The 19,319-nt window shown below is 45.7% G+C and overlaps 1 long non-coding RNA gene across 4 annotated transcripts in view; it reads right to left on the bottom strand.

Moving 5' to 3' along the window:
* Positions 1-229: 229 nt before the first annotated feature.
* LOC139267292 (uncharacterized) overlaps positions 230-19,319 on the bottom strand; it is a 28,766-nt gene continuing 9,676 nt past the window's right edge. The window contains exons 3-5 of one of the 4 annotated variants that reach the window (XR_011593877.1): positions 16,155-18,254; positions 9,706-10,432; positions 230-4,019 (exon numbers count right to left, since the gene is read on the bottom strand). This is a non-coding gene — a long non-coding RNA (uncharacterized lncRNA). Of the gene's footprint in view, positions 4,020-9,705; positions 18,255-19,319 lie in introns of all 4 variants that reach the window. The other 3 variants (XR_011593878.1, XR_011593876.1, XR_011593879.1) reach the window with 3 other exon arrangements.

The raw sequence follows: 19,319 nt of genomic DNA, 5'->3' as shown, positions 1-19,319 counted from the left end.
CTGGAATATTAGGCCCTTCATTGAAACACCTGTGAACTCATCCCTTTTTGGCGTGGAAGCAAGTCATCCTCGAAATGAGGGACCACCTAAGAAGACTTTTCGGATTTCAGCTTGAAGCAAGTACACCAGCTTCAATATAAGAGGAACTTCCAATTTACTGAGGAGAAACTTTTAAGTCAGTCCTAAATTGTGTAATTTTTTTACTATTTATTGAACTATGTACTCGCTACAAATAATAACATTGAAAAATTATTAAATATTTTCCTTCTTAATAAACACTTAATGAATTTTTGACTAAGTATAATAAAAGACAGCCATTGACAAATTCGTTTTACTGTTGTCGTACTCTCACTTTTGTTAAAAGCTGCGACTGTAAACAAACTGTTTCCATGGCACCATGCTCCATATTTTTTTGTGCTCTCCAACATTGCCTTGTTCCATTCAGAAGATAATCTCTAGCTTACTAAATGGCTTTCCTTTCAGGCTGCCTCTTTAAGAAAAAGAATGTTTAACCACTGTGCCAATATATCACACTGTAGTCAGCCACAACTCAGTGTTAGTTATGAAATTTTAATGAATAAACCACTGAAACACCATGACAGTGGTTGTTAATCATGTACCCTGTGCATTACAGTCTTAATTGGTGAAGCTGAAAGTAGAGATGGTCTGAGTTCAAACAGCGTTTGATGTTTTTTCAAATGTTCAGTTCAATAAGGCCGACAATTTGATTTTGGATGAAATAACTAATTCAAGACTGACAATGTAAGTAGAAAAGAACTACTTTTTTACGTCACTTTTCAATGTTATGAATGATGATTACAATCAAAAATATCAGTTTACCTTGTTGGCTTTTGTTTTTCTACACTGATAATATGGTAATTCTGGTTTTAACTCAACAGTTATACAATTGTGAGGATTCACCGAATGCCATAAGTACTTCTGAAATACAAAGTAGCAACTTTTAAATGAAAAATTTAGTGATACTTCTAATGGCAGGTCCTTTATTATGGGCATTGTATCTTCAGTTTTTCTAGTTTGTTGATAGGCGGGAAACACACACTGTTGAATTTGTAGACACATTTAATTCCTGGTAGATATGTTTCTGTTAGATACATTTCTTTAAGTGAAAATAAACTCACACAAAATATTCTGTCAGCAAAATAGCATTGATTCAAAAGTTTTTGGCTGGCATGGTTATAGTTGCTATGGTTTAGATCGTGGGCAGAAGCAAAAATTGAAAGCAAAACATGGTTTGTATCAGTCCTAGCTAACACAGTAAAGAACTGAAAATATACTTCAGAATCGATGTACCAGAATTTAATTGGGGTTTATAATAATGTGACAAACTGTTATATATTATAATTATAAGTAGTTAGAGACTCCTACTTCCATCAATATAAGAATAGAATTTATAAATTAGGGTTCTCACCGCTGAACTTCTTGTGCGGAGAGTGAATATCAGCAGTCAGGCATGGAGGTCAGCATTGCCACAAAATCTTCCAAAATCCCATCGAACATACTGACCTCAAAGCTTGAATTCCCAATATGCACTCCCAGCACAGGAGAGTGAATCGACAAAATGCCTCACTAGGATGCACAATGTAAGTGATTAACGGCAGCATTAACTCTTTAAATACTTTCAAAATGAAAAGCTTGTTTCCCAAATCAATGCTCAGAACCAGGCTTTTAATTTATAAAGCTACAGATTTGAATGGAGACAGTAGTCATAGCAAAATCCATGAATTGAGGAATGTGTGACAAGAGAGGACATAATACAATCCATGAACTGAGGAATATGTAAATCGTGACAAGGAAGGATCTTGGCATAAATATAGGCAGTATGTGCAGGAAGGTTGCAGAAGTAGCGATGTGGGGAAAATAGAATTGTGCAACGGGACAATCTTTAAGGTTACTCCCCCATTCCTCCCCCCTCCCCCCAACTTGGCCATTGACCTCTTGTCCAATTTATCCTGTATTCCTGTCGCTTTCCCAGTAACGAGCGGAGAAACCAGCACAAATTATTTTTAACTGATTAAAGCATTTATACGATACAAATACAATATAGGCACGTAAAAGTGCTTTAAAAAAATGAAAGGCTGTTTCCCACTTCAGTGCCAGGGTCTATAGGGCTGTAGTAATACCCGCCCTCCTGTATGGCTCAGAAACATGGACCATAGACAATAGACACCTCAAATCGCTGGAGAAATACCACCAACGATGTCTCAACAAGATCTTACAAATCCCCTGAGAGGACAGACGCACCAACGTTAGCATCCTCGTCCAGCATTGAAGTACAGACCACACTTGATCAGCTCTGCTGGGCAGGCCACATAGTTCGCATGCCAGACACGAGACTCCCAAAGCAAGCGCTCTGCTCGGAACTCCTTCACGACAAACGAGCCAAAGGAGGGCAGCGGAAACGCTACAAGGACACCCTCAAAGCCTCCCTGATGATGTGCAACATCCCCACTGACACCTGGGAGTCCCTGGCCAAAGAGCACCCTAAGTGGAGGAAGTGCATTAGGGAAGACACTGAGTGTCATGTTTGTAACCTTCACATAACTGTAACCTTTATGTAACAACACTGCACACTGTATACATCTGAGAAATGCACACCTTGACCACAGGGGGTGAACTTGTTGGAGAGATTACTCACCTGGTCATCCAGGTATAAAAAGGGAGGTCCCAGGCAGAGTCAGGACTTCTTGGTCCTGGGAATAAAGGTTTAGGTCACGTAGTGATCTTGTCTGCAGTACATGCCTTGTGTGATTCTATAGTAAGGTATAAGGACACTACACTGAGCACCTCGAGTCTCGTCGCCGAGAGCATGCAGAAATCAAGCACAGGCAGCGGAAGGAGCATGCGGCAAACCAGACTCCCCGCCCACCCTTTCCTTCAACCACTGTCTGTCCCACCTGTGACAGAGACTGTGGTTTTCGTATTGGACTGTACAGCCACCTAAGAATTCATGCTAAGAGTGGAAGCAAGTCTTCCTCAATTCTGAGGGACTGCATATGATGATGATGCCAAGAAATGGGCTATTACCTTTTAAAGCTACAAATTTTGGGCAGAGGTAAGGACATATGAAAAAAGAGGAATCTAGCAAGTTAAGGCAGTTAATAAGGAGGCCATAGGTGTATGTGGAGAAGGGACAATGGAAGATGGAAGTAGAAAGGATTGTAGAGGAAGAGGCCGAGTGGGGAGGACGATATATAGAGTGAAGTGATGTGCAAACTAAAGGGGAACTAGCGCATAGTAATGAGAGGATCTTATGTTCATCATGGCACAAATAGCGGAACAGATGAAAACTTTATATATATGTACATTTTGTGTCCAACGCACGTCACACGCCACACATTGCCTGATCCAAAATTCTGTTCAATGAAGAGTTTCACCATGGAGCAGACTACAGCTATCAGCATGCATCTGATGACACTGGCGAGAAGCCTGATCCGGTTCCATGGTCGGACTTTATTTGAATTAGAATCAGTGAGCTGACAGGCGGCACCAAAATTGGGAGGAGGAGGTGGCATTTCTGACAGCTGCTCTGTGGAGCTGAGCTATAAATTAAAAGTTCAAAAGATGGAGCAGTCCTGGGGTGGGTGGGGTGCTTGTGGGAACTGAGCTGTTGTTAATGGGTGAGAAGTTTCTGCGGGGCAAGGAGCAGCATTCATGCTTGCCTTGGAAATTCAGTGGCACTGTGACTTCTGCCCCGTTTTTGAAGCGATGCAGAGGAATCTCTTTAATCTTAGGTCCCTGATTTTAATATTTAAATAAGGCTCCCACCTACTTCAGGCTGGAACCCTGCTTGCCCAGTTCAAGGCTCGCTTGAAAATTAAGTTTGGGAGCGATTTCAGCAGGAGATTTAAAAAAAACATTTTTGTTCCTGTCCACACTAAAAACCAGGGCAATAGCAGGATGAACATAAACCCCTAGTATCATAGCCAGTTAAAGATTTGTCCTGTGATTTTTCCACCACCTGTTGCAGTCCTGAGCATCCAGTTAGATGGCATTTTTTCCTAAAATATCAGAAAAGCATGAATTAATGCTGGTGGAATGGGCAGCTTTAATTTTACATCCATATATGCAAGTAAGATTCATATGTTGAAATTAACTTTAAATTCATTCATATTTCATAGTCTATTGGATTCATCTGATACTGGTTGAGCTGCCAAGCTGGTTGCTGGCATCAAAACCAAGGGGCCGAAATTGGGTATCGCCGGTTTTAGTTGGTGTCACCGGCTGAGAGGATTTTTTATCGCCAGGCGTTAAGCGCAGGCCCAAAATGCAAAATTCAGTTTTGCTTCCTGAAAAGTGGATTTCAGGGTTAAATCATAGCATTGCACACTTACCTGGAGGCGGTAAACGGTGTTAAGTGGGCAGTTAAGCAGCGCCTCAACATCCGGGACTTAGGCAGCATGTGGCACTGCATCACAGACATAGTGGCGCTACCTGGATTCCATTGAAGCGTTGATAGGGCGTCTCAACACCTCGTGGTTATATCCGCTTCCCACGCACTCACTCAGACGATGAGGATGGCAGACCTAGAAGCAGCAGCTTATCAGCGTGCCCACCGCTTCTTGGACATCGCTGTGGATGTACTCCTTGATGCCCTGGAGAGGCGACGGGAGTTGCTCAGGACAGAGGCTGGGAGGAGACCACAACCACAAATGTACAGAGGGCTATGGAGGGAAATCGCAGAACGAGTGTCAGCGAATGACACGGTGGCCAGGACAGCCACTCAATGCCGAAAAATATTGAACGACATGATGAGGCTGGTGGGGGTGAGTATCTTAAATGTGAAATGTCAACATGCTGTGCTCTGAGCTCAATGTGCACTCTCTGCTCAATGTAATGTTTCGGAATCCGTGCTCTAGGTAGGTGAGGCCAGATGCAAGGTTCCCATTTGAGGACTCATCCATTGCAAGGGTCTGTATGTGCTGTTAACCTTGCGACTCAGTTCTACAGACCCACACCCTGATGTTGTTAACTTCTCAGTCTTAATATGCATCTCGAAGATAGTAGCCTCCCCATTACTGTTAGGTCCTGGCCCCCTAATTCAAGCATTGCCACAGCAAGTCCACGCAGCGAATGGAAGTTACATCGAGCTGTGAAGACTCTCATGCAGTAATATCTACTAAACTATGTAAGGCATTTGGGACACACTGATAGAAGGTCTCTAACTCAGACATTTGCTTTAATCTTACAGGCAAAACTCGCCCACAACTGCAGGGAGCAGATGAGGACTAGAGGAGGGGACTCTGAACTGCAGGACCGCACTCCATTGGAGGAACACGTCTCGGCCCTGATGGGCGCTCAAGTTGATGCCGTGACGGTGGGTCAGGCCAAACCCCCTCGGGACAGTGATGGTATGTTGAGTTCCTTTGCAGCATCCAGCAGGCCACTTAGGCCTGACATGACAATCCTTCAGCTCTTTCCATGAGACTGGCATTCTCAAATGCCTTAGCCATTCCTGGCCCCTCCTCTGCAGGTAACCACTCTTCTATATGTTTGGGCTTTCAGATGAGCAACCAGACACAATGGAGCCTTCACATGACCCTTCCACTGGTGGAGATGCTGCCGAGTAGTAGGAGGAGAAAGAGGAGGATACCTCGTTCAATGTAACACAGGAGCCAGCGGCATCTGAGAGCAGGGCCAGCAGCTTTGTTGAAGAAGGGGTGGTCGGGGAGGTGGAAGTAGGTGATAGACCCAGTGGCCTGCAGCAATGCCACGGGGAGGGGAAGACCGGTGGCCAGCACCCCGGAGATTGAGTGCACGTCTGAGTGATGCTTAGCAGCACTCTAACGATGAGCCGAAAATAGAGGTGTAAGGGGTTTCTGATACTAGTCCCCCGTTACATACAATTCTTTGACTTCAGGATTTATAAGAACAAAAAAATACATACGGCACAGGGTTTTGACTCAACCTTAGATTTGTTTGTTTATTGAACATACAAACAATTACCACCCAAGTAAAAATGCCCACAATTTAGATTGGACTAACAAACCCCAAAATACAAACCCCTTCCAAAGGCACAATTTGACACAGTTAAACCCGTCTGTGATTTGACTATTACATATAAAGTTAACCAGGCTCAACCACGAAAACCCTTCTATGATTTGACTGGAAACATACAATCACTAATTCCCCCGGCTGTCTCCTGAGGTTGAGTGTAGGCCCAGAGCTTAGTTGCAGCTTGCACCCTGAAGACACACCGCTGTTGCCTCGAAGACACACCGCTGTTGCTGCTGCTTTTCTGTTGCTGTTGCTATGTTCTGTCTTTTGCGTTTTTCCTTTCAAAAATGGCTCTTTTTTATACAAAACCAACCGTGAACACGATGGCCACATCAAATGTGTGACTGTCTCTAGCAAAGAACTCTTGATGGCTAATTGTCCCTGGTATTAGGGGCATTGTCCATGATTACTTTGGCCACTGCCTGTCTGTAAGGTGAGGTCTTTTCTGACAATGCAACCTTCCCAAGGGGACTGCATATGCTAATTGTTGGTTTCTAGTAGCATTCGTATTCAAATGGTTCAGGGCCCGGTCCATTGTCTAGGCCTACACTGATAAAAGCCTTTCTGGAACCATGATCCAAGGTAAGCTTCATTAACAATGAAACCCAAGGTAAATGAATATGTAAATGTTCCTGTATCTTTTCAGACAGAAACCATTGGTATAGCAATCTGTGCCATTGTCCTGACGTTTCGTGGACTTTGGCTGCAATGGCTGAATTAACTCTTTCTTGCCAAGCTCTTCTGTGGGCGGTGATGCAGTTCTGGATTTTTATATTTAATGTTGGTAGACATTGTACAGAAGACACCAAGTCGCTGGAGAAATACCACCGACGATGTCTCCGCAAGATCCTACAAATCCCCTGGGAGGACAGACGCACCAACATTAGTGTCCTCGACCAGGCCAACATCCCCAGCATCGAAGCACTGACCACACTTGATCAGCTCCGCTGGGCAGGCCACATTGTCCGCATGCCAGACACAAGACTCCCAAAGCAAGCGCTCTACTCGGAACTCCTTCACGGCAAACAAGCCAAAGGTGGGCAGTGGAAACGTTACAAGGTCACCTTCAAAGCCTCCCTGATAAAGTGCAACATCCCCACCGACACCTGGGAGTCCCTGGCCAAAGGCCGCCCGAAGTGGAGGAAGTGCATCTGGGAGGACGCTGAGCGCCTCAAGTCTCATTGCCCGAGAGCATGCAGAAATCAAGCGCAGGCAGCGGAAGGAGCATGTGACAAATCTGTCCCACCCTCCCTTACCCTCAACGACTATCTGTCCCACCTGTGACAGGGACTGTGGCTCTCTTATTGGGCTGTTCAGTCACCTAAGGACTCATTTTAAGAGTGGAAGCAAGTCTTCCTCGATTCTGAGGGACTGCCTATGATGATGATGATTTATATTTAATAGTCCAATTTTTACCGTTGAGGGGAGGAACGGATCCTACAGTGGTTGTCGCAAGACAATCCCTGCAGTTTCACAGCGATCTGTTAGGTGCACTAGCAAGGGTGCTCGAGAGTCTTGATGCACTAGTTGTGAGGATGGAGGGGTCCACATCAACTACTGCTCATGCCTCTCAGCAGCCCATCGAGCCCATCCTTGGTATTTACCAATGGATGTTGGATGCAACCAGTGAACATGGGGCTCCAGACATGGTGGCACGGATTGTGGCTGACATTGCAGTGACCATTGAGCACCAGGCCGATGCTATTGTAGGCCTGCATAATGTAATGTCGTCAGTGCGTGGTATCTCCAATCAGCTCTGCACTGCACTGCAGTCGCAGTCAGTATTAATGCAGAGGCAACTTGATGCGATGGACACACTGACCGCTACCATCCGATCTGGGACCACATCAATTCAATGGGGACCTAACCTTGCCGAACCAGAGCAGCAATCTGTGCTCACCCAGATTGCTGCAGATGATGAGGTTCTGCCCCAGGGGAGTAGCACCGTGTCGGGCCTGTTGAACTGTGATGTTGTTTCTCAGGATGACATCATTCCGCCGTCACAGCTGCCGCTCTCTGCAACCCATCCACAACAGAGTGCTTCCAGCCATTGAAGGTTGGCATGCAGGTTCAGCAGGCGGTGAAGAAGGCAAATGGTATGTTGGAATTCATTGCTAGGGGATTTGAGTATAGGAGCAGGGAGGTCTTACTGCAGTTGTACAGGGCCTTGGTGAGGCCTCACCTGGAATATTGTGTTCAGTTTTGGTCTCCTAATCTGAGGAAGGACATTCTTGCTATTGAGGGAGTGCAGCGAATGTTCACCAGACTGATTCCCGGGATGGCAGGGCTGACATATGAGGCGAGACTGGATCGACTGAGCCTGTATTCACTGGAGTTTGAAGGATGAGAGGGGATCTCATAGAAACATATAAAATTCTGACGGGCTGGACAGGTTAGATGCAGGAAGAATGTTCCCGATGTTGGGGTAATCCAGAACCTGGGGACATAGTCTAAGGATAAGGAGTAAGCCATTTAGGACCGAGATGAGGAGAAACTTCTTCACTCAGAGAGTTGTTAACCTGTGGAATTCCCTACCGCAGAGAGTTGTTGATGCCAGTTCATTGGATATATTCTAGAGGGAGTTAGATATGACCCTTATGGCTAAAGGGATCAAGGGATAGGGAGAGAAAGCAGGAAAGGGGTACTGAGGTGAATGATCAGCCATGAACTTATTGAATAGTGGTACAGGCTCGAAGGGCAGAATGGCCTACTCCTGCACCTATTTTCTATGTTTCTGTGTTTCTATGCTGGGTCAATGCAGTCTGCAGCTGGGCCTTCGAGGGCCCAAGCAAGTCGGGACTTCCTACTAGGCCATCATGTGTGGCTGCGGCTCCAAGTCAGCAACCGACTACCAGCCTTGCTGCAGGCTCTGAGACCCCATTGAGCAGGAGCAGTAGGCGTGGGGTTGTGGGGGGTGGGAGGAGCGGGTGCGGGAGGTAAAGCACTGTTCAAGACCAATTCATCATCATCAGCATCATCATCATAGGCAGTCCCTCGAAATCGAGGAACATAAGAACATAAGAAATAGGAGCAGGAGAAGACCATATGGCCTCTCGTGCCTGCTCGGCCATTTAATACGATCATGGCTGATCCGATCATGGACTCAGGTCCACTTCCCTGCCCGCTCTCCATAACCCCTTATTTCCTTATCGTCTAAGCAACTGTCTATTTCTGTCTTAAATTTATTCAATGTCCCAGCTTCCACAGCTCTGAGGCAGCGAATTCCACAGATCCACAACCCTCTGAGAGAAGAAATTTCTCCTCATCTCAATTTTAAATGGGCGGCCCCTTATTCCTAAGATTATGCCCTCTAGTTCTTGTCTCCCCTAACAGCGGAAATATCCTCTCTGCATCCACCTTGTCAAGCCCCCTCATAATCTTATACGTTTTGATAAGATCACCTCTCATTCTTCTGAATTCCAATGAGTAGAGGTCCAACTTACTCAACCTTTCCTCATAAGTCAACCCCCTCATCTCAGGAATCAACCTTCTCTGAACTACTTCCTGTAGGATTTCTGAATCTCTCTGGGCTTACATTTGACAGTGAGACGAATCTTTCAGAGCAATTGGCACAGTTTATTAAAAACACACACATGCATTTAACAGCAGTCATCAAATATCCTATAGATCTACCTTAGTTACCACAGAGATACAATGAGGATATAATAAAAAGAATTATACGTTACGCACCTTTTGGTGTGTTGATTTGGCTGGTCTTCAACAGGAGGCCTTTTGCCGTGTGTCCAGCAGGGAGAGAAGAGAGAGAAAAGTTCCTAGCTTGCATTTTTTATATTCCTCAAGGCCATTGTCCTCAGAAAGCCTCCTGATTGGACTTTGGTTCCAGGGCAGCTTCTTATTGGCCCTCCTCACACATGTGGCTGTCTGGTCTGGTTCCTCCATCTCTGATTAGTTTAAATGGCTTTCCAATACACGAAAACCATGCGGCAGCTCTGGGGGCTTTCATTTTGTTTCTTACAAAACTTAGCCCATGCTGGCAAACTGTGGGCTTCCATTTTATCTCAACACAAACAGGCCTTTTCGTTAATCTACACTTTTAACATTTATACATACACAGAATCAATTAATAAACACTTTTATTCTTACAAACTACCCACCTTGAGGGGGAAATATCCTTATTGACCCCTCACATATCGTAAACATTGAGGGGGAGAGGAAGAAAGGTGGATGGCCTGTCTTGGTCCCCACCTCGTAAGGTGTAGGGGATTTAACAACAGTCCGATAACATCTCCAGCGGAGACTCTCCCCTTCCTGTATCGTCACTGCACCGTCGCTTCTCAAAGCACATTGATGATTGATGATGTTCGTGAGTCATGCTGCAGCTCCCGCTTCTCCATCTTCCCTCGGTTTCGGTCGTGGCCAGTATCGTCCTGACAATCATAAGGATCCATAACATGGTCTGTGGGAAACAAGATCAGTGCAGTATTTACTCTTTGGCAGTTTGTAACTGATTAATGTGAAACCACTTCTTGTACTTAACACCCTTTTCCTCCAGTAACTGAATCAAATAAACCACGGGGTTCAATCGATCTATAATCATATGCAGTCGCCACCACCTGGGCTCAAAGGTATGTTTCTTTTTCCCATAATTTGGAATCATTACTGAATCTCCCACCTCCTATTCAAAGGGACGTACTTTCTTGTCAAAGTACTTTCTAATTTGTCTTTTTGACTTCCCCAATTTGGTGGCCACAAATCGATTGATCTGATCGGTGTGATCTATCACTTGTTCCAGCCACTTGGAACAACATGTTTTCATTGTCAGGGGACTCATCCCTGTTAGTGTTAGCTAGCCTGGTGTTTTCATGAGCCTCCCCATCATGGCCTGATATGGGGAGACTCCTGTTGTTCTATGAGATGTGGACTTCATTGCCATTAAGCACATAGGCAGCATGTTAGCCCATTGAAGGGGTGATCCGCGCACAATTTTTTAAACATTAACTTGAGGGTCCTGTTCCCCCTTTCGACTGCTCCGGACGACTGGGGGTGGTGAGCAATATGTAATTTGTGTTTTATCCCCAACATTTCCTGTAGGTGGGTAAAAATTTTATTGGTAAAGTGTGAACCTTGACTGCTATCCACTTGTACTGGTACTCCCCACCTAAAAAACACATGATTCAATAGTGTTTTGGCTGCTGTGATTGCGGTGTTGGAGCGGCAGGGGAATGCTTCGATCCATTTAGTGAATTGATCCACCACCACAAGGGCATGCTGAAAATTGCCTGGCACCTATGGAAGTGGCCCAATGAAGTCTATCTGGAGGTGATCCATGGCCCTTGAGGTGGGGGTGTGCTTTGAAGCAAGGCTCGGTTAGTGCATGCAGGAGGATTGTGTTGCAGGCACAGTAGGCATCGTGCCACGTATTGGTCAATTGTTTCCCTCATGAAAGGCCACCAAGCTGTAGATGCTACCTTGTTAAAGGTTACCAAGGCTGAAAAGTGCCCTGGTGTGGGGTGGGAGTGAAAGAGGGAGAGCAGTTCCTGACCCACCTCTGGTGGAACACACACCACCAGGCAGGTGTTTGGCTTTCTTTTGAACATCAGCAGCTGCTCATCTGAGTCAAGGGTAGTGGCTAGTATGGTATTGGGAGCCCAGGCTGTTGGTTGAGGAAGGGGTCTGCCTTCGTTGTGCCAGGTGCTTACAACAGCATGTGACCAGTATTGCTGCAGCAGGGATTTTAAATCTAGGTGATCTGTTGGGGAGGCTAGCTGACAGCATTGCAGGGCTCAACAACTATATCCTCTATCTCCCCATCAATCACAGCATCCTTGGCTGCTCTGTCTGCTCTGGAATTTCCCTCACTATGTGGACCCCTTTTTCTATAAGCTGCTACCTTTCCTATGAAGCAGGTCTGGATCGCTTTTTAAGGTATGACCAGAGCAGGCGTAACCAGGGCCCATGGACCAGGGCCTTACCATCTATCGTACAATAGTCATTTTTGTGATATAGAAACATAGAAAATAGGTGCAGGAGTAGGCCATTCAGCCCTTCGAGCCTGCACCGATATTCAATGAGTTCATGGCTGAACATGCAACTTCAGTACCCCATTCCTGCTTTCTCGCCATACCCCTTGATCCCCCTAGTAGTAAGGACTACATCTAACTCCCTTTTGAATATATTTAGTGAATTGGCCTCAACAACTTTCTGTGGTAGAGAATTCCACAGGTTCACCACTCTCTGGATGAAGAAGTTTCTCCTCATCTCGGTCCTAAATGGCTTACCCCTTATCCTTGAACTGTGACCCCTGGTTCTGGACTTCCCCAACATTGGGAACATTCTTCCTGCATTTAACCTGTCTAAATCCTGTATAGGGGCAAGGAGAGCATGATATTTATAGCATAGACACTATCGGACCAAATATTCATGGGTCTATCTGAGGTTTTCTTTACAGCAGTTAGAAGTGCGGCGATTGCTGCATATTGTGAAGACTGTCTATTGCATCTTTGCTGGATGGTTCTTTCTGGCAATACCAAAGCATATCCGGTGTGAGGGGATCCTTCAATGTGATATGAGGACCCATCAATGTAGACATCTGGGACACCCTGTATGTGCTCTTTCTGCACAGGATGGGTCTCAAAGTTAATCAGGGGTAACAGACATTCATGTGGGTCCCCCTCATAGATCAGAAATTGTGGCAGCAAGGTGGCGGGTTTGGAAATGGTATCAATGTCTCTTTCCATAAATTCCAATGTCCATTTGCAGAGGTGCTGCGAGGAAACTAGCGAATCTCCAGATTTCATCAGTAGGTTCAGAGGTGTGTGTTCGCTGTGCAGGATTGTAGACTGTAACCCAGTAATAAAGGTAAAGTGATCTACCGACCAGAAGACGGCCAGTAGGTGGCGCTCACATGCGGTATACATCTTTTCTGCCCCCTGCAGGATTTGAGACGCAAATGCAATGGGATGTGGTCGATCAGCTTGCATTTGGCACAAAACTGCAGTGAGGCTTTGCTCTGTGGCCCCGACCTCCAAATGGAAGGGCTGCGTGGGGTCAGGAAGGATCATACATGCGGCCTGTATCATTGCAATTTTTAATTTAGCCACGGACTGGGTGTGGGTATCAGTCCATGCCGGGCGTATGTCATCACGCTGCAGTTTTGTTAAATTATACAGGGGCTTTGCACACTCTGCAAAGCCTGGGATAAAGTTCCTTTGGTACCCCACCAAACCCAAGAATGATTGTAGGGCTGTTTTAGAAGTAGGTAATGGCAGTCGCTATATTATCTCCACCTTGTGAGAGTCGGGGGACAATCCCTCTGGAGAAATGGACACTCTTAGAAAGGTGACCCATTCTTTTACTAATTCACCTTTAGTCCCGCCTGAGCCAACAATGTCAAAAGTTCGTGCAAAAGGGACGGATGCTCCTCCATGCTGTCGGTTGCCAGCAGTAGGTCGTCTACGTACTGCAGCAAGCTGGTAGGGCGGGAAAAAGTCTTTTAAAATTGCAGCCATTCTTTTGTGAAATATCGTGGGGGCATTGTGGAATCCTGAGTGGAATATCGTGGGGGCATTGTGGAACCCTGAGGCAGGCATGTCCAGGTGTAGCTCTGGTCCTCAAATGTGAACGCAAATTTGTACTGGTCTTCCCCTTTAACAGGGATACTCCAGAATCCATTGGCGATATCGAGAGTCGAGAAGTACTTGGAACCAGCAGGAATTTGAAATAATATGGTAGGAGTTTCTCTTACTAATGGTGAGCAGGCTGGTGTTACAGAATTTAACTTTCTGTAATCAATAGTCAGTCGCCAGCTGCAATCGGGCTTTTTAACCGGCCATGCGGGTGAATTGGTCGTGAAAGTGCCTGTCCTAAGAACACCCTGCTCGACTAGGGATTTTATGGTGTCCTGGATGTAAGGGTGACTCTCCCATGGGATGGGGGACTGTTTAGTGAATGAGTGGGGGGGTCCCTCAATAGATTCCTCGCCTGCCATTTCTCCACACTCATGCTTGCATTTGGCAAACACGGCTAGGTGTTCCTGAATTAGTTTTGCCACAGCTTCATTTTCGCTCCCTGGAGCGTCATACTCAGATGGCTTTTTAATACCAATAAACGAGTGAGCATCTGAAATTTGTATCACTTCTGCCTTATCTCCCAATACCATCCAAACACAGTCCTGATTATAATCTATCACTACGCCATACTGATCCAACACATCAGTCCCTAAAATTCCCCTTCCGTCGGGGGTGGTCATCAGCATCGGCACTGGGACCTTACAGGTGAGGCCTCCCAACTGAAGTTCAGTGGCCCTCCCTGTATACGCAGTGGTTGTATCACCGTCAAACCCTTTAAGGACAATATAACCCTTACCCGCCGCCGCATGGCGTTCAGGTATGGGGTGTGGATGATGGTAACGGCTGAGCCAGTATCGATAAGCATAATCTGCTGCCTGCCCCCTTTTAAGATAACAAGAACTACTGGTCTCCCGCTATCATCACATGGGAACCCCACTTCCGACCAATCTTTAGGGCTGGACCCTGTCATGGGGTCAATCCTTGAATGGGTCTCTCTAATGAGTGTGCATCGGCGATTGCATGCACCGGTAAATGATTTTGCATCCTCCCCGTGGCAATTTGTGTTTGTATGAGGGTTATCAATTTATCCAATCTTTGATCTGTCCCAGAGGGCTTGGATTTGTCCCTTGGGAGGTATCTATGTATTGCACCATGGTTCGGTGCTGGTCTGGTCTGCTGCAATCTTTTGCTAGGTGGCCTACCTTCTTACAATTAAAGCATTGTCCCTTAAAGGGGTAATTTCGAGATTCCTCAACCATTGACACTGGTTTATTTGCAGTTGGTGGTGACTTCCCCTTTAACTGGTCTTTTACCATCTCCCAGGCTATTTGAGCGTTGGTCTCTATATCTGTCCACTGATTGGTGGGCCTCATGGCTATTCCCAGGGTGGTTTTAACTAAAGGGTGGAGTTGGGTCAGGAAAATCAATTTAAATTGTTCCTGATTCTTTCCTACTGTAGCATTTGCAGGTGCCTGGTTCTGTGTATGTTGATAGATATCGTACAGGTGATTATTGACGGCTCTAGGGGTCTCTTCTGGATGCTGCTTGGTCTGATTAAGCAGAGCCACTAAGTTCAAGTTTCGGATCCCTAAATAGTTTAGGATCTCGGTCATGAGTACATCGGCCACTGCGGCTGTCTGGAGGATTGCTTCTGACAGATTATCTTTTAGGGAAGTGGAACAGGCCAAGAAGAGGACTCGTGTTAAGTCTCTCTCTTCCAACTCGGGGTGACCCCTCCTGAAATTTGCCTACCTCCTATTAACTTTCAGTGGGCCATCCCCATCATTAATGGGCCCCAACTCGTGGCTACATACCGTGGCGTCAGCGCCAGATATGGGCCGCGAGTCAGTGTGGTTACTGGTGATGTTGTTGTGCACATTACATCGTGAAGAAGTGGTTATTATGTCTCTTGTATCTCCAAGGTATCCCATTCTACACCACTCTCCGGGGATTATACTGACTTCCTTCCTCTTCCCAATCTGTCTTCCCCTCATCCCCTTCTGCTGTCTCTGTTTTGGCTCCCCGTGTTACCGCGGATACCAGGGCCTGCTGTTCCCGTAACTTACCTTTTAGCCTCGCTATTTCTAGTTGGCACTGGGAGTGATCTGCTTCCCTATGTGGCTTCTTAATTACTTCCCTTAATGCTCCCCTCGCATCTTCTATCTCTTGCTGGAGCCTCAAGTTTTCCAATTTATATATTTTTAACTCTAATTTGTTTTCATTTGCTTCAACAACGGCTGCTGTGGCATTTAAATTTGAAAGGCTTTGTTGCTGTAGCAGTGAAGCTGCCTGTTCGGCCCCTCTTTCTAATTGCCTAATACTGCGGTTTAATCGACCAATTTCTTGTCTTAACTGCTGTACTTCACCCTCTTTTAACTGCTTCACAAGTTGGAGGCTTTCTTCCTTTTGCTGTTTTATACCTTCAATCTCTCGTTCTTTTAACTGAATCTCTTTTACTTGCAATTCTTTCAAATCTTATATCACTTTGGCGTCTTGCCTCATTAATTCCTCATCTCTCCTGGCACAATAAGAAGCGCTAAACGCCACGAGACTGTTTGCCCGTTTTGATCTCCGCTCTCCCCGATCTACCCTCTCCTGTATAATTCTCACCATTTCTCCAAATGAGGCAGGTCCACTCTCGTGCTGTGCCTGTGCCCTGAACTCTTCTGCGTCTTGTACCGGGAGCTTTTTGGACAACCTTTCCTGGTAAACTAGATCAACATTACTTTTTATTGTTGGCTTTCTGTCCATGACCGATCCCTTCATCCTGTGTCTTTTGAATATAACTACTGGTGGGTCCCCACTTAAACAGTTCCAACCCACCCCACTTAAACAGTTCCAACTATCGAGACGACTGCTCCCCTAAGACGCAACTCCCGATCCGTTTAATTGTTTCAATTATAATTGCAACACAGGTTAGAATCGCAACTCCGAGATTTCCAATTGTTCAAAATAATCATCAAAAAGCTGTCTCGCCAGTTGCCCGCATTCTCCACCAATTTTGTAGGATTTCTGAATCTCTCTGGGCTTACATTTGACAGTGAGATGATTCTTTCAGAACAATTGGCACAATTTATTAAAAGCACACACATGCATTTAACAGCAGTTGTCAAATATCCTATAGATCTACCTTAGTTACAACAGAGATACAATGAGATTATAATAAAAAGCGATATATATTACGCACCTTTTGCTGGCTGGTTTGAACACACGGCATGCTGATTAAGCTGGTCTTCAACAGGAGGTCTTTTGCCTTGTGTCCAGCAGGGAGAGAAGAGAGAGAAAAGCTCCTGGCTTGCATTTTTTATATTCCTCAAGGCCATTGTCCTCAGAAAAGTCCCCCGATTGGACTTTGGATCCAGGGCAGCTTCTTATTGGCCCTCCTCACACATGTGGCTGTCTGGTCTGGCTCCGCCATCTCTAATTAGTTTAAATGGCTTTCCAATACACGTAAACCATGCGGCAGCTCTGGGGGTTTTCATTTTGTTTCTTACAAACATTTAGCCCATGCTGGCAATCTGTGGGCTTTGATTTTATCTCAACACAAACAGCCTTTCTGTTAATCTACACTTTTAACATTTATACATACATTAATCAATTTTAATCATTAATAAACACTTCTCCAAAGCAAGTATATCCTTTCGTAAATATGGAAACCAAAACTGCACGCAGTATTCCAGGTGTGGCCTCACCAATACCCTGTACAACTATAGCAAGACTTCCCTGCTTTTATACTCCATCCACTTTGCAATAAAGGCCAAACTTCCATTGGCCTTCCTGATCACTTGCTGTACCTGCATACTATCCTTTTGTGTTTCATGCACAAGTACCCCCAGGTCCCGCTGTACTGCAGCATTTTGCAATCTTTCTCCATTTAAAAAATAACTTGCTTCCACTCTAAAAATGAGTTGTTAGATGACCGAACAGACCAATACGGGAATTACAGTCTCTGGCACAGGTGGGACAGACAGTTGTTGAACGAAAAGGTGGGTAGGACTGGTTTGTCGCATGCTCCTTCTGCTGCCTGCGCCTAGTTTCTGCATGCTCTCGGCAATGAGACGCGAGGTGCTCAGCACCCTCCCGGATGCACTTCCTCCACTTAGGGCAGTCTTTGGCCAGGGACTCCCAGGTGTCGGTGGGGATGTTGCACTTTATCAAGGAGGCTTTGAGCGTGTCCTTGAAACATTTCCTCTGCCTACCTTGGGCTCGCCTGCCGCGTAGTAGTTCTTAGTAGAGCACTTGCTTTGGGAGTCTTGTGTAAGGCATGCGAACAATGTGGCCTGCCTAGTGGAGCTGGTCGAGTGTGGTCAGTGCTTCGATGCTGGGGATGTTGGCCTGATCGAGGTCGCTAACGTTGGTGCGTCTGTCCTCCCAGGGAATTTGCAGGATCTTGTGGAGACATCGTTGGTGGTATTTTTCCAGCGATTTGAGGGGTCTACTGTATATGGTCCACGTCTCTGGAAGGCGGGTATCACAACAGCCCAGTAAACCATGAGCTTGGTGGCAGATTTGAGGGCCTGATCTTCGAACACTCTTTTCCTCAGGCGGCCGAAGGCTGCGCTGGCGCACTGGAGGCAGTGTTGAATCTCATCGTCGATTTCTGCCCTTGTTGATAACAGGCTCCCGAGGTATGGAAAGTGATCCAAGTTGTCCAGAGCCGCGCCATGGATCTTGATGACTGGGGGGTAGTGCTGGCGGAAAACACCTTCACTGAGACATACGAAAGCATGGGCATTACACTAAACATCCGTAAGACAAAGGTCCTAACGCAATAATAAGGAAGGACATTAGCGTGGATGATGTGGAATCTATATGGGTAGAGCTGTGAAACACCAAAGGGCAGGAAACATTAGTGGGAATTGTGTACAGACCACCAAACAGTAGTAGGGAGGTTGGGGATGGCATCAAAGAGGAAATTAGGGATGCGTGCAATAAGGGTGCAGCAGTTATCATGGGTGATTTTAATCTGCATATTGATTGGGCTAACCAAACTGGTAGTAATACTGTGGAGGATGATTTCCTGGAGTGTATAAGGGATGGTTTTCTAGACCAATATGTCAAGGAACCAACTACAGAGCTGGCCATCCTAGACTGGGTCTTGTGTAATGAGAGAGGATTAATTAGCAATCTGGTCGTGCGGGGCCTCTTGGGGAAGAGTGACCATAATATGGTAGAATTCTTCATTAAGATGGAGAGTGACGCAGTTAATTCAGAAACTAGGCTCCTGAACTTAAAGAAAGGAAACTTCGATGGTATGAGACATGAATTGGCTAGGAAAAACTGGAGAATGATACTTAAAGGCTTGACAGTGGATAGGCAATCACAGACATTTAAATATCACATGGATGAACTACAACAATTGTACATCTCTGTGTGGCGTAAGAATAAAAAAGGGAAGGTGGCTCAACCGTGGCTAACAAGGGAAAGGAAGAGTCATATAAATTGGCCAGAAAAAGCAGCAAACCTGAGGACTGGGAGAAATTTAGAATTCAGCAGAGGAGGACTAAGGGTTAATTCAGAGGGGGAAAATAGAATATGATAGTAAGCTTGCAGGGAAATTAAAACTGACTGCAAAAGCTTCTATAGATATGTGAAGAGAAAAAGATTAGTGAAGAGCCTTGCTATCAGAATCAGGGAATTTATAATGGGGAACAAGGAAATGGCAGACCAATTGAACAAATACTTTGATTCTGTCTTCACTAAGGAAGACACGAATACTCTCCCACTAGGGGGCCAAGGGTCTAGCGAGAAGGGGGAACTAAGGGAAATCCTTAT

Source organism: Pristiophorus japonicus, chromosome 7, assembly GCF_044704955.1.
Source record: "Pristiophorus japonicus isolate sPriJap1 chromosome 7, sPriJap1.hap1, whole genome shotgun sequence".
NCBI lineage: Eukaryota > Metazoa > Chordata > Chondrichthyes > Pristiophoridae > Pristiophorus > Pristiophorus japonicus.
This window is presented reverse-complemented; position numbering and strand designations above follow the sequence as displayed.